Source organism: Ovis aries, chromosome X (assembly GCF_016772045.2).
Source record: "Ovis aries strain OAR_USU_Benz2616 breed Rambouillet chromosome X, ARS-UI_Ramb_v3.0, whole genome shotgun sequence".
NCBI classification, from domain to species: Eukaryota; Metazoa; Chordata; class Mammalia; order Artiodactyla; family Bovidae; genus Ovis; species Ovis aries.
Window position 1 is genome coordinate 132,431,259 of NC_056080.1, and position 18,063 is coordinate 132,449,321.

The following is an 18,063-nucleotide window of genomic DNA, read 5'->3' on the forward strand; positions in this document are numbered from 1 at the left end:
GTGTGAGAGTGAATGTACATGTTTGTGAGCATGTGAAATTGATGTATATTTCCGTGAGTTACTGTCCAAGTGTGTATGTGTGTATACTAGAACATCTCTTTGTGTATAAATGTGTGAACTTCATGGTAAATGTGAGCATACTCATCTGTGAGAATATGATTATGATGCTGTTTATGAGTGTCTCATACCTGGGGAATTGTATATGATGGGATTATACGAGAATGTGTGTGAGTGAATGTGTGAGCTTGTTTGAGGAAATGTATATGTAAGGACATTTTCATGAGTGAGTGTGTAACTGTTCATTAGTATAAGCTTGTTACTGTGATTTCACTTTTGTAAAGATATGAGTAGGTGCTTGTGAGTTTATATGAGTGCCTGTGTGTGTGAAAGTATGAACTTAGTGATGCCTGTGAGAAAATTTGTGTTCACATATATACATGAAAATATTGCTGTTTGTGAGCATACTAATATGCACATATAAGGGCATCTGAGTATACTGTTGTCAGCATATATAAGGATCTGAATTTGTAAGCATGTTCATGTGTTAGTGGCATGTGAGCATTTTGTGTGAGGGAATGTGTACGATTATATGAGTGTCTATGAAAGTGTTAGCTGCTCAGTCATTTCAGACACTTTGTGACCCCATGGACTCTAGCCTGCCAGGTTCCACTGTTCATGGATTTCTCTGGATTAGAATACTGAAGTGGGTAGTCATTCCCTTCTCCAGGGGATATTCCCAAGTCAGAGATCAAAGCCAGGTCTCCTGAATTGATTCTCTTGAAAGATTCTTTGTCATCTGAGCCACAAGAGAAGCCTGACTGTGTCTAGACACATGAATAAATTGGTGAATATGTTTTAAGTCTGTGAATATGCTTCAATATTAGAGAATTTGGGTCTGTAGTGCATGTATGTGAACATTTCTTATATCTCAGTGAATCTGTGAATGTGTTCATGTAAAGAACATTCTGTGAATTTGAGTGAATAGTGACCACACAAGTATATGCAAACATGTTAATATTTGTGTTTCTTACAGTTTTGTTTCCCTGTGATTGATATCTAGTCTCATAGCATTGTAGTCAGAAAAGATGTTTGATACAATTTCAATATTCTTAAATTTTATAAGGCTTGATTTGTGACCCAAGATGTGGTCTATCGTGGAGAATGATAGACCAGGAGAATGTTCCATGTGCATTTGAGAAGAAAGTGTATTCTTCTGCATTTTGATGGAATGCCTGGAACATAGGTCCATCTTCTCTAATGTGTCACTGAAGGCTTGTGTTTCCTTATTAATTTTCTGTTTTGATGATCTGTCCATTGGTGTAAATGGGGTGTTAAAATCGCCTACTATTATTGTGTTACTGTCACTTTCCCCTTTTATATCTGTTAGTGTTTGCATATGTATTGAGGAGCTCCTGTGTTGGGTGCATAAATATTTACAATTTATTATGTCTTCTTCACGGTTTTGAAAGATTGCTGTTAAAATGAGCCATGAACAATGCCAGGATTCTTGGCTTCCTGAGGAGATGAATTCAATCCGGGGCCAGTGACGAGGCTTGATTGCTCAGAGCTTTTGTGTAATAAAGTTTTATTAAAGTATAAAAGAGATAGAGAAAGCTTTTGACATAGATATCAGAAGGGGGCAGAAAGAGTGTCCCCTTGCTAGTTTTTAGCAAGGAGGTACATACCTATTGGCAAGCTGCTAATTAGAGAAAGTAAATGCCTCAAAATTGAGAAAGTGGCTCCAGGCCTCTCAGCCACAACATGCATTTTGAGATAGCCTCGGCATAAGGTGAGTCATCCTGGGCCATAAAACAATTGACATGAATCTTGAGGAAAGACAGATTTCCAAGCAAATACGTAGTTTTATAAACATAGCTTAAGAGAATATTTCCACGAGTAAAACCTGCTGGTTTGTTGAGCCATTATTAGTTCTGAGTCTTAGGCGGAACTGACTTGAAGAAAGGTAGATTCTAAGGTAAATACATAGCTCATTAACATAGCTTACAGAAAACATATCCATAAGAAAAATGCATTGGTTAGCGCAAGGTTTGAGAAAAGTTACGTTTAGGTGGAACCAGGTGTTGTCATGGCAACACAGAAACCTTTTAATTTTGTATAGAGAAGGGGAAAAAATGTCTGACATTTGTAGTTTGTTTCCTCCTGCTGCTTGAGAGAGAAAAAAAAAAAAAAAAGTCTGACATTTGCAGTCTATTTCCTCCACTTGGGGACCCCTAGCCTTCCTACCTGTTACCTTCTCAGTCTGATGCCTTGATCATTAGGGAATGTCCTTTATCTTTTATAATATTTTATATTTTAAGGTCTATTCTGTCTGATATGAGAATAGCCACTCTGGTTTTCTTTTGATTTATATTTGGATTGGAATAGCTTTTTCCACTCTCTCACTTTCAGTCTGTATGTGTCTTTAGGTCTGAAGTGCATCTCTCATAGACAGCAATATATGTGGGTCTTGTTTCTGTATTCCTCAGCCAGTCTTTGTCTTTTGGTTGGAGCACATAATCCATTTATATTTAAAATAATTATTGATATATATGTTCCTATTGGCATTTAATTGTTTTCCATTTGTTTTTGCAGATCTTTTCCTTCCCTCATGTTTCATGCCTATAGAAGTCCCTTTAACATTTGTTGTAAAATTGGTTTGGTAGTGCTAAATTCTCTTAACTTCTGCTTTTCTGTAAAGCTTTGTATTTCTCCATCAATTTTGAATAACATCCTTGCTGGGTAGACTATTATTGGTTGTAGATTTTTTTCCTTTCAGTACCTTAAATATATCCTGCCATTCCCTCCTGGCCTGCAGAGTTTCTGCTAAAAGATCACCTGTCAATCATATGGGTTTTCACTTGTGTGTTACTTGTTGCTTTTCCCTTGCTGCTTTTAATATTCTTTCTTTGTGTTTAATCTTTGTTTAGTGTGATTAGTATGTGTCTCGGTGTATTTCTCTTTTGATTTATCTTGAATGAGAGCATTGGCTCTCCTCCGAATTGACTATTTCCTTTCCCAAGTTGGGAAAGTATTCGACTATAATCTCTTCAAAAATTTTCTCAGACCCTTTCTTTTTCTCTTCTTTGTGTACTAAGTCCCTTCACTCAGGTCCAACTCTGTGCAACCCCATGGACTGTAGCCCACCAGGCTCCTTTGTCCATGAGATTCTCCAGGCCAAAATACTGGAGTGAGTTGCCATTCCCTTCTCCAGGGGATCTTCCTGACCCATGGATTGAACCAGTGTCCCTTATGTCTCTGGCATTGACATCTGGGTTCTTTACCACTAGAGGAACCTTGGAAGTCCTTCCTCTTTGGGACCCCTATAATTCGAATCTCACTGCATTTAATATTGTCCTAAAGGACTCTCAGACTATCCTCTATTCTTTCCATTCTTTTTCCTCTATTCTGATCTTCAGCAGTTATTTCAACCATTTTCTGCCTCAGTTATTGTTATTGTTTCCTTCTAGAGTATTTTTAATTTCAGCAATTGTGTTGTTCATCTCTGTTCATTTTTATTTCTTCTAGGTCTTTGTTCAGTTCAGTTCAGTTCAGTTGCTCACTCATGTCTGATACTTTACAACCCCATGTACTGCAACACGCCAAGCTTCCCTGTCCATCACCAACTCCGGGAGCTTGCTCAAACTCATGTCCATTGAGTCAGTGATGCCATCCGACCATCTCATCCTCTGTTGTCCTCTGATCTTCCTGCCCTCAATCTTTCCCAGCATCAGAGTCTTTTCCAATGAGTCCGTTCTTCGCATCAGGTGGCAACTTGCCTAAGGTTACACAACTGATATATGGAAGCACAGACAGGTTATGAAACTTGCTTAAGTTCATACAACTCACATGTAGAAGCACAGAGAGGTTTGGCAACTTGCTTAAGATCACACAGCTCAGATATGGAAGCACAGAGAGGTTAGGCAACTTGCCTAAAATCACATAGCTCAAATATGGAGGCAAAGAGAGGTCAGGCAGCTTGCCTAGGATCACACAGCTCATACATGGAAGCATCAATACATTAGGGAATTTGCCTAAGACCACACATCTCAGATAGGGAGGCACTGAGAGGTCAGGCATCTTGCCTAAGATCACACAGCTCACAGGTGGAAGCACAGAGAGGTCAGGCAACTTGACAAAATCACACAGTTCACTAGTGGAAGCACATAGAGATTGGGCAACTTGTGAAACGTCACACAGCTCAGATATGAAAGCACAGGGAGTTCAGGCAACTTGCTTAGTTCCTACAGTGCTGAAGAGTAAGCACAGAGAAGTTAGGCAACTTGCCTAAAATCACACAGCTCAGAGGTGGAAGCACTGAGAGGTCAGGCTACTTGCCTAAGATCAAACAGCTGAGAAGTTAAAGCAAGGAGATGTCAGGCAACTTGCCTAAGGTCACCCAGCTCAGAATTGGAAGCACAGAGAGATTACCCAACCTGCCTAAGAACACAGAGCACAGAAGTGGAAACAGAAAATTTAGGCAACTTGCCTAAGATCACACAGCTCATTAGTGCCAGCAAAGAGAAGTCAGGAAACTTACCAAAGATCCCACCTCAGAAATGGAAGCACAGAGTGGTTAGGCAAGTTACCTAAGGTCACACAGCTCAGATATGGAAGCAAAGACATCAGGCAACTTGCTTAAGATCAAAGAGCTTCTGTGGAAGCAGAGAGAGTTTAGGCAACTTGCCTAAAATTACACAGTTCACAAGAGGAAGCACAGAGGTCAGACATCCTGCCTAAGATCACACAGCTCACATATGGAAGCACAGAGAGTGTTGGCAACTTGCCTAAAATCACACAGCTCAAATATGGAAGCACAGGGAGGTCAGGCAGCTTGCCTAAGATCAGACACCTCAGATATGGAAAACACTGAGAGGTTAGGCAACTTGCCTAAGATCTCACAGCTCAGATTTGGAGGCACAGAGAGGTCAGGCATCTTGCGCAAAATCACACAGCTGAAAAGTGGACACATAGAGATGTTCGGCAACTTGTCTAAGAACACACAGCTCATATTTGGAAGCACACAGAGGTCAGACTTCTTGACTAAGATCACACAGTTCCGAAGTGGAAACATAGAGAGGTCAGGCAGCTTGCCTAAGATCAAACAGCCTAGAAGTGGAGGGACATAGAGGTCAGGCAACTTGCTTAGACACACAGCTCTTATGGAAGCAAAGACAGGTCAGGGAACTTGCCTAATATCACACAGGTCAGAAGGAGAAGCATGGAGATGTTAGGGAACTTGCCTTATGTCACAGAGCTTAGATATGGAAGAACAGAGAGGTCAGGCAATTTACCAAATATCACACTGCTCAAAAGTGGAAGCACAGAGGTTTCAGACAACTTTCCTAAGATCACACAGCCACAAAAAGAAGCACACAGAGGTCAAGCAACTTGCCTAAGATCACATAGCTTGAAGTGGAAGCACAGAGAGACTGGCAACTTGCCTAAGATCTCACAGGTCAGAAGTTCAGGCACAGAGCAGATATGGGACATTCCTAAGATGGGTGCAATCTCAGAAATGACAGAATGATCTCTGTTCATTTCCATGGCAATCCATTTGATATCACAGTAATCCAAGTCTATGCCCCAACCACTAATGCTGAAGAAGCTGAGGTTGAACAGTTCTATGATGACCTACAAGACCTTCTAGAACTAACAGCAAAAAACAAACAAACAAACAAACAAACAAACAAACAAACACGTGTTTTTTCCATCACAGCAGAATGGAATGCAAAAGGAGGAAGTCAAGAGATACCTGGTGTAACAGGCAACTTTGGCCATGGAGTACAAAGTGAAGCAGGGCAAAGCCTGACAAAGTTTTGTCAAGAGAATGCACTGGTCGTAGCAAATACCCTCTTCGAGGCCCTCAAGACCTGACTTGACACACAGACATCACCAGATGGTCAATACTGAAATCAGATTGATTATATTCTTTGTAGCTCTATACAGTCACACACACACACACACAAAAAAAAAAAAAAGCCCAGGATATGACTGTGGCTCAGATCATGAACTCCTTATTGCCAAATTCAGACTAAAGTTGAAGAAAGTAGGGGAAACCACTAAACCATTCAGGAATGACCTAAATCAAATCCCTTACGATTATACACTGGAAGTGACCAATAGATTCCAAGGATTAGATCTGATAGAGTGCCTAAAGAACTATGGACAGAGGTTTGTGACAATGCACAGCAGGCGGTCATCAAGACATCCCCAAAAAAATGAAATGCAAAAAGGCAAAATGGTTGTCTGAGGAGGCCTTACAAATAGATAAGAAATGAAGAGAAGCTAAAGGCAAAGAGAAAAGGAAAGATATACCCATCTGAATGCAGAGTTCCAAAGAATACCAAGGAGAGCTAAGAAAGCCTTCCTCAGTGATCAATGCAAAGAAATACAGGAAATAAATAGAGTGGGAAAGACTAGAGATCTCTTCAATAAAATTAGAGATACCAAGGGAATATTTCATGCAAAGATGGGCAAAATTAAGAACAGAAATGGTATGGACCTAACAGAAGCAGAAGATATTAAGAAGAGATGGCAAGAATACACAGAAGAATGATACAAAAAAGAATTTAATGACCCAGATAACCACGATGGTGCGATCACTCACCTAGAGCCAGACATCCTGGAATGTGGAGTCAAGTGGACCTTAGGAAGCATTACTATGATCAAAGCTAGTGGAGGTGATGGAATTCCAGTTGAGCTATTTCAGAATCCTAAAAGACAATGCTGTGAAAGTGTTCCACTCGATATGCCACCAAATTTGGAAAACTCAGCAGTGGCCACAGGACTGGAAAAGGTCACTGTTCATTCCAATCCCAATTAAAGACAATCCTAAAGAATATTCAGACTACCACACAAATGCACTCATCTCACATGCTAGCAAAGTAATGCTCAAAATTCTCCAAACTAGGCTTCAATAGGACATGAACCAAGAACTTTCAGATGTTCAAGCTGGATTTAGAAAGGGCAGAGGAACCAGATATCAAATTGTCAACATGTTGGATCACTGAAAAAGCAAGGGTGTTCCAGAAAAATATCTACTTCTGCTTTATTGACTATGCCAAATTCTTTGACTTTGTGGATCACAACAAACTTTGGAAAATTCTTAAAGAGATGGGAATACTAGACCACCTTATCTGCCTCCTGAGAAATCTATATGCAGGTCAAGAACAACAGTTAGAACTGGACATGGAATAACAGTCTGGTTCCAGATTAGGAAAGGAGAATAACAAGGCTGTATATTGTCACCCACTTATTTAACTTCTATGAAGATTACATCAAGCGAAATGCCAGGCTGGATGAAGCACAAACTGGAATCAAGATTCCTGGGAGAAATATCAATAACCTCAGATATGCAGATGACACCACCCTTATGGCAGAAGAGAAGCAGAACTAAAGAGTCTCTTGATGCAAGTGAAAGAGGAGAGTGAAAAAGCTGGCTTAAGACTCAATATTCAAAACACTAAGATAAGGCATCTGGTCCCAATCCCTCATGGCTAATAGAGGGTGAAACAATGGAAACAGTGACAGACTTTATTTTCTTGGGCTCCAGAATCACTGCAGATGGTGACTGCAGCCATGAAATTAAAAGACCCTTGCTCCTTGGAAGAAAAGTTATGAGCAACCTAGACAGCATATTAAAAAGCAGAGACATTACTTTGCCAACAACAGTCTATCTAGTCAAAGCTATGGTTTTTCCCATAGTTATATAGGGATGTGAGAGGTGGACCATAAAGACAGCTGAGCACCAAAGAATTGATGCTTTTAAACTGCGGTGTTGGAGAAGACTCTTGAGAGTGTCTTGGACTGCAAGGAGATCCAACCAGTCAATCCTATAGGAAATCAGTCCTGAATATTGTTTGGAAGGACTGATGCTAAAGCCGAAGTTCCAATACTTTGGCCACCTGATGCAAAGTACTGACTCATTGGAAAAGACCCTGATGCTGAGAAAGCTTGAAGACAGAAGGAGAAGAGTACGACAGAGGAAGAGATGATTGTACGGCATTACTGACTCGATGGACATGAGTTTGAGCAAGTTCTCGGAGTTGGTGATGGACAGGGAAGTCTGTCATGCTGCAGTCCGTGGGGTCTCAAAGAATCACACATGACTGAATGACTCAAATGAACTGAACACACCTCAGAAACAGAAGCACAGAGAGTTCAGGCAACTTGCCTAGGGTGACACAGATCAGAAGTGGAAACACAGAGAGGTTAGGCAGTAGCCTAAGATCACATGGCTCGGAGTAGAAGCACAGAGAGTTTAGGCAACTTGCCTAAGATCACACAGCTCAGAAGTGGAAACACAGAGAGGTCAGGCACATTTACTAAGGACACACAGCTCATATATGGAAGCACAGTGAGGTCAGACAGCTTGCCAAGATCACACAGCTCAGAAGTGTAAGCATAGAGAGGTTATACAACTTGTGTAAGATCACAGAGCTCAGAGGTGGAAGCACAGTTATGCAACTTGCCTAAGAGCACACTGGTCACATATGGAAGCACAGAGAGGTTAGCCAACTTGCCTAAGATCACACAGTTCTGAAGTGGAAGCACAGAGAGGTCAGGCAACTCGTCTAAGTACCCACAGGTCAGAAGTGGAAGCACAGAAAGGTTAGGCAACTTGCCTAAGAACACATAACTCACGTGGAAACACAGAGAGGTTAGGCACCTTGCCTAAGAGCACATAGCTCACATATGGAAGCACAGAGTTTTTACACAACTTGCCTAAGATCACACAGGTCAGAGGTGGAATCACAGAGAGGTCAGGCAACTTGCCTAAGATCACAGAGCTCTTCAGTGGAAGCACAGTGAGGTCAGGCATCTTGCCTAAGATCTCACAGCTGTAGTGGAAGCTCAGAGAGGTCATGCACGTTGACTAAGATCAAACAGCTCACAGGTGGAAACACAGAGAGGTCAGACAGCATGCCTAAGATCACACAACTCAGATGTGGAAGCACAGAGTGTTTATGAGACTTGCCTAAGATTACATAGCCCATAAGTAGAAGCACAGAGAGGTCCAGCAACTAGCCTAGGATCAAACATCATAGATGTGGAAGCACAGAGAGGTCAGGCAACTAGACTAAGATCACACAGCTCAGAAGTGGAAACACAGAGTGGTCAGACAATTCCCTAAGATCAAACAGCTCTACTGGAAACACTGATAGGTCAAGTAACATGCCTAACATCGAACAGATCCAAAGTGAAAGCACAGAGAGGTCAGGCAATTTGCCTGAGATCACACAACTCCTCAGATATGGAAGCTAAGAGAATTTAGCCAAGTTACCTAAGAAAACACAGCTCTAGTGGAAGTAAAGAGAGGTTAGGCACCTTTTCTAAGAGCACACAGCTCATTTATGGAAGCACAGAGATGCGAGGCAAATCTGAAGGTCACACAGTTCAAGTGGAAGTACAGAGTGGTCAGGCGCCTTCACTAAGGTCATGCAGCTAATAGGTGGAAACACAGAGATGTTAGGCAATTTGCCTAAGATCACACAGCCCAGAAGTGGAGGCAAAGAAAGGTCAGTCAACTTACCTAAGATCAGACAGCTCAAAAGTGGAAACAAAGAGAAGTCAGGCACCTTTACTAAGGTCATACAGCTCAGATATGGAAGCACAGAGAGGTCAGGCAACTTGCCAAAATCACACAGCTCAGAAGTGTAAGCATAAAAAGCATAAAGAGGTTACCCAACTTGGATAAGATCACAGAGCTCAGAAGCAGAAGCACAGAGAGTTTACACAACTTGCCTAAGAGCACAAGACTCACATGTGGAAGTACAGAGAGGTCAGTCAACTTGCCTATGATCACACAGCTCAACAGTGGAAGCACAGAGAGGTTAGGCATCTTGTCTAAGAACAAACAGCTCATATGGGAATCTCAGAGATGCCAGGCAACTGTAGTAACATGACACAGCTCTGAAGTGGAAGCACAGAGATGTCAGGCACCTTGCCTAGGATCACACAGCTTAGAAGTGGAAGCATAGAGATGTTCAGTAACTTGCCCAAGATTACACAACTCAGAAGAGAAAGCACAGAGAGGTCAGGCAACTTGCCTAAGATCACAAAGTTCAGGAGTAGAATCACAGAGAGATCAGGCAACGTGCTTAAGATCACACAGCTCTTTAGTGGAAGTACAGAGAATGTACAGAACTTGCCTAAGAGCACACAACTCACATAAGGAAGCACAGAGAAGTCAGTCAACTTACCTAAGATAACACAGTTCAGAAGCGGAAGTACAGAGAGGTTATGCTCCTTGACTAAGGTCACAGCTATGAGCTGGAAACAAAGAGAGGTCTGGCAACTTACCTAAAATATAGCTTGCAAGTGGAAGGACAGAGGTCAGGCAACTTGCCTAAAATATCACAGCTCAGAAGTGAAACCACAGAGAGGTCTGGCAACCTGGCTAAGATCATACATAGCAGAAATGGATGCACAGTGATGTCCCACAACTTGCTTAAGATCACAGAGCACAGAAGTGGCACCTGAGAAAGGTCAGGCAGCTTGCCTAAGATCATATAGCTCAGATGTGGAAGCACAGAGAAGTTAGCAAGCTTGCTTAAGATCACACATCTCACATCTGGAAGCAGTGAAAGGTTAGGAAACTTGCCAAGGATCTCAGAGTTAAGATATGGGAGCACTGAGAGGTCAGACATCTTGCCTAACTTCACAAAGCTAACAAGTGGAAGCTCATAGAGGTCAGGCAACTTGGCTAAGATCCCACAACACAGAAGTGGAAGAACAGAGAGGATAGGCAACTGCCAAAGATCACATTCCTCATAAGTCGAAGCAAAGAGAGGATAGGCAACTTGCCTAAGATCACAAAGCTCAGACTTGGAAGCACAGAGATTCAGGACACCTCCCTGACATCATAGAGCTCAGACATGGAAACACAGAGACATCAGGTAACATGACTAAGAACACAGAACTAAGATCACACAGTTCACAAGTGAAAGCCCAGAGAGGTCGGACACCTTGACTAAGAGCCCACAGCTCACATTAAAGCACAGAGAAATCAGGCACCTTGAATAAGATCACACAGCTAAGAGGTGTGGAGAAAGCAATGGCACCCCACTCCAGTACTCTTGCCTGAAAAATCCCATGGATAGAGGAGTCTGGTGGGCTGCAGTCCATGGGGTCACGAAGAGTCGGACACGACTGAGCGAATTCACTTTCACTTTTCACTTTCCTGCATTGGAGAAGGAAATGGCAACCCACTCCAGTGTTCTTGCCTGGAGAATCCCAGGGACAGCAGAGCCTGGTGGGCTGCCGTCTATGGGGTTGCACAGAGTCGGACACAACTGAAGCGACTTAGCAGCAGCAGCAGCAGCAGCTCAGAGGTTTAAAAACAGAGATGTCAGACAACTTGACTAAGGTCACATAGCTCAAGAAGCAGAATCATAGAGAGTTCATGCAACTTTCATTGGAAGACAGTTCCAAAGTGGAAGCACAGAGAGGTCAGGCAACTTGCCTAAGATTACACAGTTCACAAGGAAAAGAACAGAGATGTCAGGCAACTTGACCAAGATCTCACAGCTCAATAGCGGAATCACAGAAAGATCAGGCAACTTGCCTAAGATGAAACATCTCAGACTGGAAACACAGAGAGGTCAGGCATCTTGCTTAAGATCACATAGCTCAGATGTGGAAGCAAAGAGAGGTTAATCACGTTGCCTACCAGCACACAACTCATAAGTGGAAGCACAGAGAAGTCAGCAAATTTTCCTAGGATCATGTAGCTCAGCGCTGGAAGCACAGAAAGGTTAGGCAATTTCCTTAAGATTACATAGCTCTTAAGTGGAAGCAGAAAGAAGTTACACACTTTGCTAAGAGCACACAGCTCATACATAGAAGCACAGAGAGGTTAGGCATTTTCAATAGATCACACGACACAAAAATGGAAGGACCAAGAGGTCAGGCAACTTGCTTAGGATCACACAGCTCAGAAATGGAAGCACAGAGATGTTAGGCACTTTGCCTAAGACCACACAGTTCATACACAGAAGCACAGAAAGGTTTGCCAATAAATGCCTGATATCACACAGCTCGGAAGTGGAGGCAAAAAGAGGGCAGGTAACATGCTTAAAATCACACAGCTTAGAACTGGAAGCACAGAGACATAAGGCAACTTTGCGAAGATAATACAGCTCAGAAATGGAAGCACAGAAGGTCAGGCAACTTTCCTAAGATCTCACAGCTCAGTGGTAGAAGCACAGAGAAGTAGGGCGACTTGTCTAAGAACTCACAACTTCAGAATTAGAAACAGAGAAGTTAGGCAACTTGCCTAATATCGCAGAGCTCAGACATGGAAGCACGTAGAAGTCAGGCAACCTGTGTATAAGATCACACAGCTCTGAAGTGGAAGCACAGAGAGTTGAGGCAACTTGCCTAAGAACACACAGCTCAGAAATGGAAACACAGTGAAGTTAGGCAATTTGCCTAACATAACACAGCTCAGAAGTGGAAGAACAGAGAGGTCAAGCAACCTAAGATCACTCTGCTCAGAAATGGAATCACAGAAAGGTTAGGCACCTTGCCTAAGAGCACAGAGCTCATATATGGAACAACACAGAGCTTAGGCAACTTTCCTAAGATGATCCAGCTCAAGTGGAAGCACAGTGAGGGCAGGCAATTTGACTGAAATCACACAGCTCACAAGTGGAAGCATTAAGAGGTCAGGAAACTTGCCTAACATCGTACAGCTCAGAAGCGAAAGCAGAGAGGGGTCAGGAAACTTGGTAAGATCACACAGCTCATAAGTAGGACAGAGTGGTTAGAAAACCTGCCTAAGATCACATGGCTCACATGGAAACACAGAGAGTCAGGCAACTTTGCTAAGATCACAAAGTTCAGAGGTGGAAGAACACAGGTCAGGCAACTTGGCTATGATCACCCAGATAAGAAGTAGAAGCACAGAGAGATTAGGCAACTTGGCTAAGATCACACAGCTCAAAAGTGAAAGTACAGAGAGGTTAAAACCTTGCCTAAGAGCACACAGCTCATATATGGAAGCACAATTTATCTAAGGTCACACAGCTCATAAGTCAAAATACACAGAGGTCAGGCAACTTGCCTAAGATCACACAGCTCAGCAATGGAAGCACAGAGAGGTTAGTCACCTTGCCTACCAGCACACAGCTCAGATGTGGAAGCACAGAGTGGTCAGGCAACTTGGCTAAGATCACACAGCTCAGATATGGAAGTACAGAGAGGTCAAGAAACTTGTCTATGATCCCACAGCTCAGAGTGGAAGCACAGAGTCAGGAAACTGGACTAAGATCAGAGGTCAGAGGTATAAACACAGAGAGGTCAGGCAACTTGCCTAGGATGAAACAGCACTTTTGTAGAAGCACAGAGAGGCCAGTCAACTTGCCTAAGATCAAACATCTCAGAAGTGGAAGCACAGAGTAGACAGTCACCTTGCCTACCAGCATACAGCTGTTAAGATGAAGAACAGAGAGGTCAGGAAAGGTTCCGAAGATGATGTAGAACAGAGCTGGAAGCACAGAGAGGTCAAGCAATTAGCCTAAGAACACACAGCTCTCAAGTGCAAGCACAGGGTGGTTACGCATTTTCCCTAACAGCACACAGCTCAGAAGTGGAAACACAGAGCCCTTAGGCAACTTGACTATGATCACACAGCTCAGAAAGAGAAGCAAAAAGATGACAGGCAACTTACTTAAGATCACACAGCTCAGAAGTGGAAGCACATAGAGGTTAGTAAAATTTCTAAGGTCACACAGCTCAAAAGTGAAAGCACAGACAGATCAGGGGAATTGCCTAAAATCACACAATTCACATATGGAAGTGCAGAGATGTTAGGCAACTTTCCTACGATCACAGAGCTCAGATATGGGAGCATAGAGTGGTCAGGCAACTTGCCTAAGATAACACAGAACAGAAGAGGAAACAGAGAGGACATGTAACCTATCTAAGATCACACAGCTCACATGTGGAAACACAGAGGTCAGACTACTTATTTAAGGTCACATAGCTCAGAAGTGGAAGCCCAGAGAGTCCAGGTCATTTGCCTAAAATCAAACAGCACTTTATTGGCAGTACAGAGAGGCCAGGCAACTTGCATAAGATCACACATCTCGAAAGTGGAGGCACATAGAGGTTAGTCACCTTGCCTAGCAGCACACAGCTCCTAAATGGGAGCATGGAGGGGTCAGGAAATTTTCCAAAGATCATGGAGCTCAGAGCTGAAATCACAGAGAGGTCAGGCAGTTTGCCTAAGATCACACAGTTCTTAAGTAGAAGCACAGAGAAATTTGTCACTTTGCCCAAGAGCACACAGCTCATAAATAGAAGAACAAAGAGGTCAGGAAACTTGCTTAAGATCACAAACCTCAGAAGTGGAAGCACAGAGAAGTTAGGTAACTTGTGCAATATCACACAGCTCAAAAGTGGACGCGCAGAGAGGTCAGGAAATTTGCCTACAATCATATATCTCAGAAGTGGAAACACAAGTGGTTAGTCACCTTGCCTACCAGCCTACACAGCTCTTAAGTGGAAGCACAGAGAAGTCAAGCAATTAGCCTAAGAACACGCAGCACATCAGTGGAAGTACAGAGTGCTTGGGCACTTAGCCTAATAGCACATGGCTCAGAAGTGGAAACACGGAGGGTTAGGCAATTTGACTAAGATAACACAGCTCAGGAAGTGCGCTGGGCGGCCCCGCGGATCTGTCTCTTGCTTCAACAGTGCTTGGACGGAACAGACCCAGGGACACCCCTTGCTCCAGCCTCCGACCACCCTCCAACCTTTTTTCCAGTCGCAACCTCTGGAGTCAGCCACTCAGCTATCCACGATCACCGGGACCAGCCACCATTTTTTAACTCCTTATTACCGACCAATCATGAGCTCCCAGATTCGTCAGAATTATTCTACCGAGGTGGAGGCCGCCGTCAACCGCCTGGTTAACATGCAACTGCGGGGTCTCCTACACCTACCTCTTTCTGGGCTTCTATTTCGACCACGACGATGTGGCCCTGGAGGGTGTGGGTCACTTTTTTCGCGAATTGGCCAAGGAGAAGCGCGAGGGCGCGGAGCGTCTCTTGAAACTGCAAAACCAGCGTGGCGGCCGCGCCCTCTTCTGGACGTGCAGAAGCCATCTCAAGATGAGTGGGGTAAAACCCAGGAGGCCATGGAAGCCGCCCTTCTCGTAGAGAAGAGCCTGAATCAAGCCCCGCTGGATCTGCATGGCCTGGCTTCTGCCCGCGGAGCCCCCCACATCTGCGACTTCCTGGAGAACCACTTCCTAGATGAGGAAGTGAAACTCATCAAGAAGATGGGTGACCACCGGACCAACCTCCGCAGGCTGGCTGGTCCCCAGGCTGGGTTGGGTGAGTATCTCTTCAAAGGCTTACCCTCAAGCACGACTAGGAGCTTCTGAAGACCAGTGGCCACTGAAGAACCCACCTCACATCAGGGCTGCCTGAAGCCCCTCTCTGCAGCCACTAGGCAGCTTTTTAACACCCTGGAGCCCTCTCAAGCCTTGGACCAAATGGAAACAATAAAGCTTTTTGCAGCAAAAAAAAAAAAGATAACAGCTCAAAAGTGGAAGCACAATGACGGCAGGAAACTTGCTTAAGATCACACATCTCAGAAGTGGAAGCACAGAGAAGTTAGGTAACTTGTGTAACATCACACAGCTCAAAAGTGGAAGCACAGAGAGGGCAGGCAACTTGACTGAAATCACACAGTTCACAGGTGGAAGCACAGAGAGGTTAGGGACCTTACCTAAGAGCTCATATATTGAAGCACAGAGAAGTTAGGCAACTTGCCTAAGATCATACAGCTCACAAGTGGAAGCACCGAGAGGTCAGGAAACCTGCCTAACATCGTACAGCTCAGAAGCGAAAGCAGAGAGAGGTCAGGAAACTTGGCTAAGATCACACAGCTCTTAAGTAGAAGCACAGAGTGGTTAGAAAACCTGCCTAAGATCATAGGGCTCACATGGAAACACAGAGACTCAGGCAACTTTGCTAAGATCACAAAGTTCAGAGGTGGAAGAACACAGGTCAGGCAACTTGGCTATGATCACCCAGATAAGAAGTAGAAGCACAGAGAGGTTAGGCAACTTGGCTAAGATCACACAGCTCAAAAGTGAAAGTACAGAGAGGTTAAAACCTTGCCTAAGAGCACAGAGCTCATATATGGAAGCACAGAGAGGTCAGACAATTTATCTAAGGTCACACAGCTCATAAGTCAAAATACACAGAGCTCAGGCAACTTGCCTAAGATCACACAGCTCAGCAATGGAAGCACAGAGAGGTTAGTCACCTTGCCTACCAGCACACAGCTCAGATGTGGAAGCACAGAAAGGTCAGGAAACTTGCCTAAGATCACATAGCTCTTAAATGGAAACACAGAGAGGTCAGGCATCATGACTAAGAGAAAACAGCTCAGTGTTGGAAACAGAGAGGTCAGGCAACTTGCCTAAGATGAAACAGCTCAGAAGTGGAAGCACAGAGAGGTCAGGGAACTTGCTTAAGATCACAAAGCTAAGAAGTAGAAGCGTAGTGAGGTTAGGCAACGTGCCTAAGATCACAGAGCTCAGACTTGGAAGCACAGAGATGTCAGGCAACCTCCCTGACATCACACAGCTCAGAACTGGAAGCACAGAGAGGTCAGGGAACCTGCACAGGTTCACACAGCTCAGATGTGGAAGCACAGAGATGTTCAGGAACTTGCCTAAGAACACACAGCTTACATGTGGAAGCACACAGAGGTCGGGCAACTTGACTGAGATGACACAACTCAGAAGTAGAAGCACAGAGAGATCAGGAACTTCACTAAGATCACAGTGCTCTAAAGTGGAAATACAGAGAGGTAGCAACTAGTCTAACATCACACATCTCCAAGTTGAAAGCACAGAGAGGTCAGACAACTTGCCTAAGATAAGAGACTCAGAAGTGGAAGCCCAGAAAGATCAGGCACCTTGCCTAAGATCACACAGCTCAGAAGTGGAAGCACAGAGATTTTACACAACTTGCCTAAGGTCACACAGCTTAGATATGGAAGCACAGAAGTTAGACGAATTGCCTAAGATCACACAGCTCAGATGTGGATCACAGAGCACACAGATACCAGAAAACTTCCCAAACATCACACAGCTCATAAAGAAAGCACTAGAGGTCAGGCTACTTGCTTAGGATCACACAGCTCCAAAGTGGTAGCACAGAGAGTTCAGGTAACTTGCCTAAGATCACTCAGCTCAGAGCTGGAAGAACAGAGAGGACAGGCAACTTGCCTAAGATGACACAAGTCAGAAGTGTAAGCACAGAGAGGTCAGGAAGCTTGCCTAAGATCACACAACTCAAATTTGGAAACACAGAGAGTTTACGCAACTTGCCTAAGATCACACAGCTCCCATATAGAAGCACAGAGAGGTTAGGCAACATGCCTAAGAACACACAGCTCATGTGGAAACACAGAGAGGTTAGGCATCTTGCCTAAGTGCACACAACTCACATATGGAAGCACAGAGTTGTTAAGTAACTTGCCTAAAATCACACAGGTCAAATGGAAGCACAGAAAGGACAGGCACCTTAACTAAGTTCATACAGCTCATAGGTGGAAACACAGAGAGGTCATGCAAATTGCCTAAGATCACACAGCTCTTAAGGGGAAGCACAGAGAGTTCAGGCACCTTGACTAAGATAGGACAGTTCAGGAGAGGAAGTACCTACAGGTCAGGCACCTTGCCTAAGATCACACAGCTCAGATGTGGAAACACAGTAAAAACAGGCAACTTGCCTACAATTGCACAACTCAGAAGTGGAAGCAAAAAGGGATTAGGCAACTTGCTTAAGATCAGACAGTTCAAAATTAGAAGAACAGAGTGGTCAGGCAAATTACATACAATAACACAGGTAAGATACTGAAGCATAGAGAGGTAGGCAACTTGCCTAAGATCACAGGGCTCAGAAATGGAAGCAAAGGGAGGTCAGGCAACTTGCCCAAGATCACACAGCTCATAAGTGGAAGCACAGAAAAGGTCACACAAATTGTCTAAGATCACACAGCTAAGATATGGAAGCACGAAAAGGTTATGCAACTTGA

At 43.8% G+C, this 18,063-nt stretch overlaps 1 protein-coding gene and 1 pseudogene across 2 annotated transcripts in view; one reads left to right on the forward strand and one right to left on the reverse strand.

Annotated features, from left to right (window-relative positions):
• Positions 1–18,063, reverse strand: part of SYTL4 (synaptotagmin like 4) — a 160,140-nt gene that overhangs the window by 43,295 nt on the left and 98,782 nt on the right. The window lies entirely within an intron of this gene.
• LOC114111359 (ferritin light chain-like) lies at positions 14,684–15,381 on the forward strand (annotated as a pseudogene).